General features: G+C 43.2%; 5 non-coding genes across 5 annotated transcripts; all 5 read right to left on the reverse strand.

Annotated features, from left to right (window-relative positions):
* Nucleotides 1-572: 572 nt before the first annotated feature.
* LOC136743204 (5S ribosomal RNA) lies at nt 573-691 on the reverse strand. The gene has a single exon (XR_010815312.1). It is a non-coding gene; the product is annotated as a 5S ribosomal RNA (ribosomal RNA).
* A 1,066-nt stretch (nt 692-1,757) lies between these two features.
* LOC136743223 (5S ribosomal RNA) lies at nt 1,758-1,876 on the reverse strand. Its single transcript, XR_010815330.1, has one exon. It is a non-coding gene; the product is annotated as a 5S ribosomal RNA (ribosomal RNA).
* A 1,055-nt stretch (nt 1,877-2,931) lies between these two features.
* LOC136743225 (5S ribosomal RNA) lies at nt 2,932-3,050 on the reverse strand. The gene has a single exon (XR_010815332.1). It is a non-coding gene; the product is annotated as a 5S ribosomal RNA (ribosomal RNA).
* Nucleotides 3,051-4,105: 1,055 nt separating this feature from the next.
* On the reverse strand, nt 4,106-4,224 carry LOC136743043 (5S ribosomal RNA). Its single transcript, XR_010815160.1, has one exon. It is a non-coding gene; the product is annotated as a 5S ribosomal RNA (ribosomal RNA).
* Nucleotides 4,225-5,290: 1,066 nt separating this feature from the next.
* On the reverse strand, nt 5,291-5,409 carry LOC136743340 (5S ribosomal RNA). Its single transcript, XR_010815433.1, has one exon. It is a non-coding gene; the product is annotated as a 5S ribosomal RNA (ribosomal RNA).
* Between the last annotated feature and the right edge of the window lie 591 nt (nt 5,410-6,000).

Raw genomic sequence — 6,000 nt, forward strand, 5'->3', positions numbered from 1 at the left:
TGTTTAAACATTTGACAAACTATGGTGAGGGGGTAAGAAAACACACAAATCCAGCAGCTCCTGTATTTCAATACACCAGAACCCAATATTATTGGCGAGTCGGGTAGTCCATCATCACAGTTCGAGGGCAGGCATCATTTCAGTAATTTCATCCCGTTGCATTCACATCCGTGCCTTGAATGAGATTGAATGTGATCTTTGCTCTCAAGTATGTTCTCAAGTATGTTCCCAAGTTTTACACTTTCGTGCTTTGCATGAATGGGAATGGAACCGTGTGTGTTGAATGATGCTCCTTGTGAGCACTGAACTTTGTCCGGTGGAGTTCCTTTTTTGTTGCTGTAATTGTGTCATTTCTTGATGAGAAAGATTAGGCAACATTTAGTCACTTCTAGCCATGATGCTCAATTTATTGACGAATGTACCCTATTTACTAGGGACCGTTTACGTTGGAGAACAAGATCTATTGTATGCCTGTGTATTTGGGGAAGTAAAATCTGAAATAATGATGAAATTGCGTGTATCCAAAGTTAAAACTCGTGATTTGTCGCCCTCTGGTGTGTAAAAGGTGCAAAAGCTTACAGCACCTGGTATTCCCAGGCGGTCGCCCATCCAAGTACTAACCAGGCCCGAGTCTGCTTGGCTTCCGAGATCGGACGAGATCGGGCGTATTCAGGCTAGTATGGCCGTAAGCCAGGGAGGCTGTCCCTGACGCTCTACTTAAAGGGAAGGCAATATCCGTTTCTGCCGTTCATACTTACAGTTGAACTGTCTCTCTACTCTAAAGCCCGGGACACACCAGCGCGCCGCAGACAGTCCCTTCTTACACGCCACGTTGTGGCAACGTTGTGGCAACGTTGTGCGTTAGCTGGGGTGTCACACCAGACCGGAACTATATTTTACAAAACGAACACATTGTCTTGATAAAACAGCTGTAATTGAGTGCCTGACACGCCAGTCAAGCGCAATCTTGAGAAGGTGTGCATTTCAGTAAGGATTTCAATTGACATGCAGTATGAAACTGAAAGGAGGTTGCATCACTATGATGCATAACATTGCATGTAGTGTATTTTCAAGTGTGTGCATTCATCCTTTTGTCATTTTGTTTTGAAAGCAGAAGAATCATTCAACAGGTTGCTGAGACAAATGTAAACCAGTAAAACATATGAAGAGAAACAAACCTTGAATATAAGTTCAGTTGTTTAAACATTTGACAAACTATGGTGAGGGGTTAAGAAAACACACAAATCCAGCAGCTCCTGTATTTCAATACACCAGAACCCAATATTATTGGCGAGTCGGGTAGTCCATCATCACAGTTCGAGGGCAGGCATCATTTCAGTAATTTCATCCCGTTGCATTCACATCCGTGCCTTGAATGAGATTGAATGTGATCTTTGCTCTCAAGTATGTTCCCAAGTTTTACACTTTCGTGCTTTGCATGAATGGGAATGGAACCGTGTGTGTTGAATGAGGCTCCTTGTGAGCACTGAACTTTGTCCGGTGGAGTTCCTTTTTGTGTTGCTGTAATTGTGTCATTTCTCGATGAGAAAGATTAGGCAACATTTAGTCACTTCTAGCCATGATGCTCAATTTATTTATGAATATACCCTAGTTACTAGGGACCGTTTACGTTGGAGAACAAGATCTATTGTATGCCTGTGTATTTGGGGAAGTCAAATCTGAAATAATGATGAAATTGCGTGTATCCAAAGTTAAAACTCGTGATTTGTCGCCCTCTGTTGTGTAAAAGATGCAAAAGCTTACAGCACCTGGTATTCCCAGGCGGTCTCCCATCCAAGTACTGTCCAGGCCTGAGCCTGCTTAGCTTCCGAGATCGGACGAGATCGTGCGTATTCAGACTAGTATGGCCGTAAGCCAGGGAGGGTGTCCCTGACGCTCTACTTAAAGGGAAGGCAATATCCGTTTCTGCCGCTCATACTTGCAGTTGAACTGTCTCTCTACTCTAAAGTCCGGGACACACCAGCGCGCCGCAGACAGTCCCTGCTAACACGAAACGTTGTGGCAACGTTGTGCGTTAGCTGGGGTGCCACACCAGACCGGAACTATATTTTACAAAACGAACACATTGTCTTGATAAAACAGCTGTAATTGAGTGCCTGACACGCCAGTCAAGCGCAATCTTGAGAAGGTGTGCATTTCAGTAAGGATTTCAATTGACATGCAGTATGAAACTGAAAGGAGGTTGCATCACTATGATGCATAACATTGCATGTAGTGTATTTTCAAGTGTGTGCATTCATCCTGTTGTCATTTTGTTTTGAAAGCAGAAGAATCATTCAACAGGTTGCTGAGACAAATGTAAACCAGTAAAACATATGAAGAGAAACAAACCTTGAATATAAGTTCAGTTGTTTAAACATTTGACAAACTATGGTGAGGGGGTAAGAAAACACACAAATCCAGCAGCTCCTGTATTTCAATACACCAGAAACCAATATTATTGGCGAGTCGGGTAGTCCATCATCACAGTTCGAGGGCAGGCATCATTTCAGTAATTTCATCCCGTTGCATTCACATCCGTGCCTTGAATGAGATTGAATGTGATCTTTGCTCTCAAGTATGTTCCCAAGTTTTACACTTTCGTGCTTTGCATGAATGGGAATGGAACCGTGTGTGTTGAATGAGGCTCCTTGTGAGCACTGAACTTTGTCCGGTGGAGTTCCTTTTTGTGTTGCTGTAATTGTGTCATTTCTCGATGAGAAAGATTAGGCAACATTTAGTCACTTCTAGCCATGATGCTCAATTTATTTATGAATATACCCTAGTTACTAGGGACCGTTTACGTTGGAGAACAAGATCTATTGTATGCCTGTGTATTTGGGGAAGTCAAATCTGAAATAATGATGAAATTGCGTGTATCCAAAGTTAAAACTCGTGATTTGTCGCCCTCTGTTGTGTAAAAGATGCAAAAGCTTACAGCACCTGGTATTCCCAGGCGGTCTCCCATCCAAGTACTGTCCAGGCCTGAGCCTGCTTAGCTTCCGAGATCGGACGAGATCGTGCGTATTCAGACTAGTATGGCCGTAAGCCAGGGAGGGTGTCCCTGACGCTCTACTTAAAGGGAAGGCAATATCCGTTTCTGCCGCTCATACTTGCAGTTGAACTGTCTCTCTACTCTAAAGTCCGGGACACACCAGCGCGCCGCAGACAGTCCCTGCTAACACGAAACGTTGTGGCAACGTTGTGCGTTAGCTGGGGTGCCACACCAGACCGGAACTATATTTTACAAAACGAACACATTGTCTTGATAATACAGCTGTAATTGAGTGCCTGACACGCCAGTCAAGCGCAATCTTGAGAAGGTGTGCATTTCAGTAAGGATTTCAATTGACATGCAGTATGAAACTGAAAGGAGGTTGCATCACTATGATGCATAACATTGCATGTATTGTATTTTCAAGTGTGTGCATTCATCCTGTTGTCATTTTGTTTTGAAAGCAGAAGAATCATTCAACAGGTTGCTGAGACAAATGTAAACCAGTAAAACATATGAAGAGAAACAAACCTTGAATATAAGTTCAGTTGTTTAAACATTTGACAAACTATGGTGAGGGGGTAAGAAAACACACAAATCCAGCAGCTCCTGTATTTCAATACACCAGAACCCAATATTATTGGCGAGTCGGGTAGTCCATCATCACAGTTCGAGGGCAGGCATCATTTCAGTAATTTCATCCCGTTGCATTCACATCCGTGCCTTGAATGAGATTGAATGTGATCTTTGCTCTCAAGTATGTTCCCAAGTTTTACACTTTCGTGCTTTGCATGAATGGGAATGGAACCGTGTGTGTTGAATGAGGTTCCTTGTGAGCACTGAACTTTGTCCGGTGGAGTTCCTTTTTGTGTTGCTGTAATTGTGTCATTTCTCGATGAGAAAGATTAGGCAACATTTAGTCACTTCTAGCCATGATGCTCAATTTATTTACGAATGTACCCTAGTTACTAGGGACCGTTTACGTTGGAGAACAAGATCTATTGTATGCCTGTGTATTTGGGGAAGTCAAATCTGAAATAATGATGAAATTGCGTGTATCCAAAGTTAAAACTCGTGATTTGTCGCCCTCTGGTGTGTAAAAGATGCAAAAGCTTACAGCACCTGGTATTCCCAGGCGGTCTCCCATCCAAGTACTGACCAGGCCCGAGCCTGCTTAGCTTCCGAGATCGGACGAGATCGGGCGTATTCAGGCTAGTATGGCCGTAAGCCAGGGAGGGTGTCCCTGACGCTCTAGTTAAAGGGAAGGCAATATCCGTTTCTGCCGCTCATACTTACAGTTGAACTGTCTCTCTACTCTAAAGCCCGGGACACACCAGCGCGCCGCAGACAGTCCCTGCTAACACGCCACGTTGTGGCAACGTTGTGGCAACGTTGTGCGTTAGCTGGGGTGCCACACCAGACCGGAACTATATTTTACAAAACGAACACATTGTCTTGATAAAACAGCTGTAATTGAGTGCCTGACACGCCAGTCAAGCGCAATCTTGAGAAGGTGTGCATTTCAGTAAGGATTTCAATTGACATGCAGTATGAAACTGAAAGGAGGTTGCATCACTATGATGCATAACATTGCATGTAGTGTATTTTCAAGTGTGTGCATTCATCCTGTTGTCATTTTGTTTTGAAAGCAGATGAATCATTCAACAGGTTGCTGAGACAAATGTAAACCAGTAAAACATATGAAGAGAAACAAACCTTGAATATAAGTTCAGTTGTTTAAACATTTGACAAACTATGGTGAAGGGGTAAGAAAACACACAAATCCAGCAGCTCCTGTATTTCAATACACCAGAACCCAATATTATTGGCGAGTCGGGTAGTCCATCATCACAGTTCGAGGGCAGGCATCATTTCAGTAATTTCATCCCGTTGCATTCACATCCGTGCCTTGAATGAGATTGAATGTGATCTTTGCTCTCAAGTATGTTCCCAAGTTTTACACTTTCGTGCTTTGCATGAATGGGAATGGAACCGAGTGTGTTGAATGAGGCTCCTTGTGAGCACTGAATTTTGTCCGGTGGAGTTCCTTTTTGTGTTGCTGTAATTGTGTCATTTCTTGATGAGAAAGATTAGGCAACATTTAGTCACTTCTAGCCATGATGCTCAATTTATTTACGAATGTACGCTAGTTACTAGGGACCGTTTACGTTGGAGAACAAGATCTATTTTATGCCTGTGTATTTGGGGAAGTAAAATCTGAAATAATGATGAAATTGTGTGTATCCAAAGTTAAAACTCGTGATTTGTCGCCCTCTGGTGTGTAAAAGGTGCAAGAGGTTACAGCACCTGGTATTCCCAGGCGGTCTCCCATCCAAGTACTGACCAGGCCCGAGCCTGCTTGGCTTCCGAGATCGGACGAGATCGGGCATATTCAGGATAGTATGGCCGTAAGTCAGGGAGGCTGTCCCTGACGCTCTACTTAAAGGGAAGGAAATATCCGTTTCTGCCGTTCATACTTGCAGTTGAACTGTCTCTCTACTCTAAAGCCCGGGACACAGCAGCGCGCCGCAGACAGTCCCTGCTAACACGCCACGTTGTGGCAACATTGTGCGTTAGCTGGGGTGCCACACCAGACCGGAACTATATTTTACAAAACGAACACATTGTCTTGATAATACAGCTGTAATTGAGTGCCTGACACGCCAGTCAAGCGCAATCTTGAGAAGGTGTGCATTTCAGTAAGGATTTCAATTGACATGCAGTATGAAACTGAAAGGAGGTTGCATCACTATGATGCATAACATTGCATGTATTGTATTTTCAAGTGTGTGCATTCATCCTGTTGTCATTTTGTTTTGAAAGTAGAAGAATCATTTTTGCTGAGGTTGCTGAGACAAATGTAAACCAGTAAAACATATGAAGAGAAACAAACCTTGAATATAAGTTCAGTTGTTTAAACATTTGACAAACTATGGTGAGGGGGTAAGAAAACACACAAATCCAGCAGCTCCTGTATTTCAATACACCAGAACCCAATATTATTG

Source organism: Amia ocellicauda, unplaced genomic scaffold (assembly GCF_036373705.1).
Source record: "Amia ocellicauda isolate fAmiCal2 unplaced genomic scaffold, fAmiCal2.hap1 HAP1_SCAFFOLD_77, whole genome shotgun sequence".
Classification (NCBI taxonomy): domain Eukaryota; kingdom Metazoa; phylum Chordata; class Actinopteri; order Amiiformes; family Amiidae; genus Amia; species Amia ocellicauda.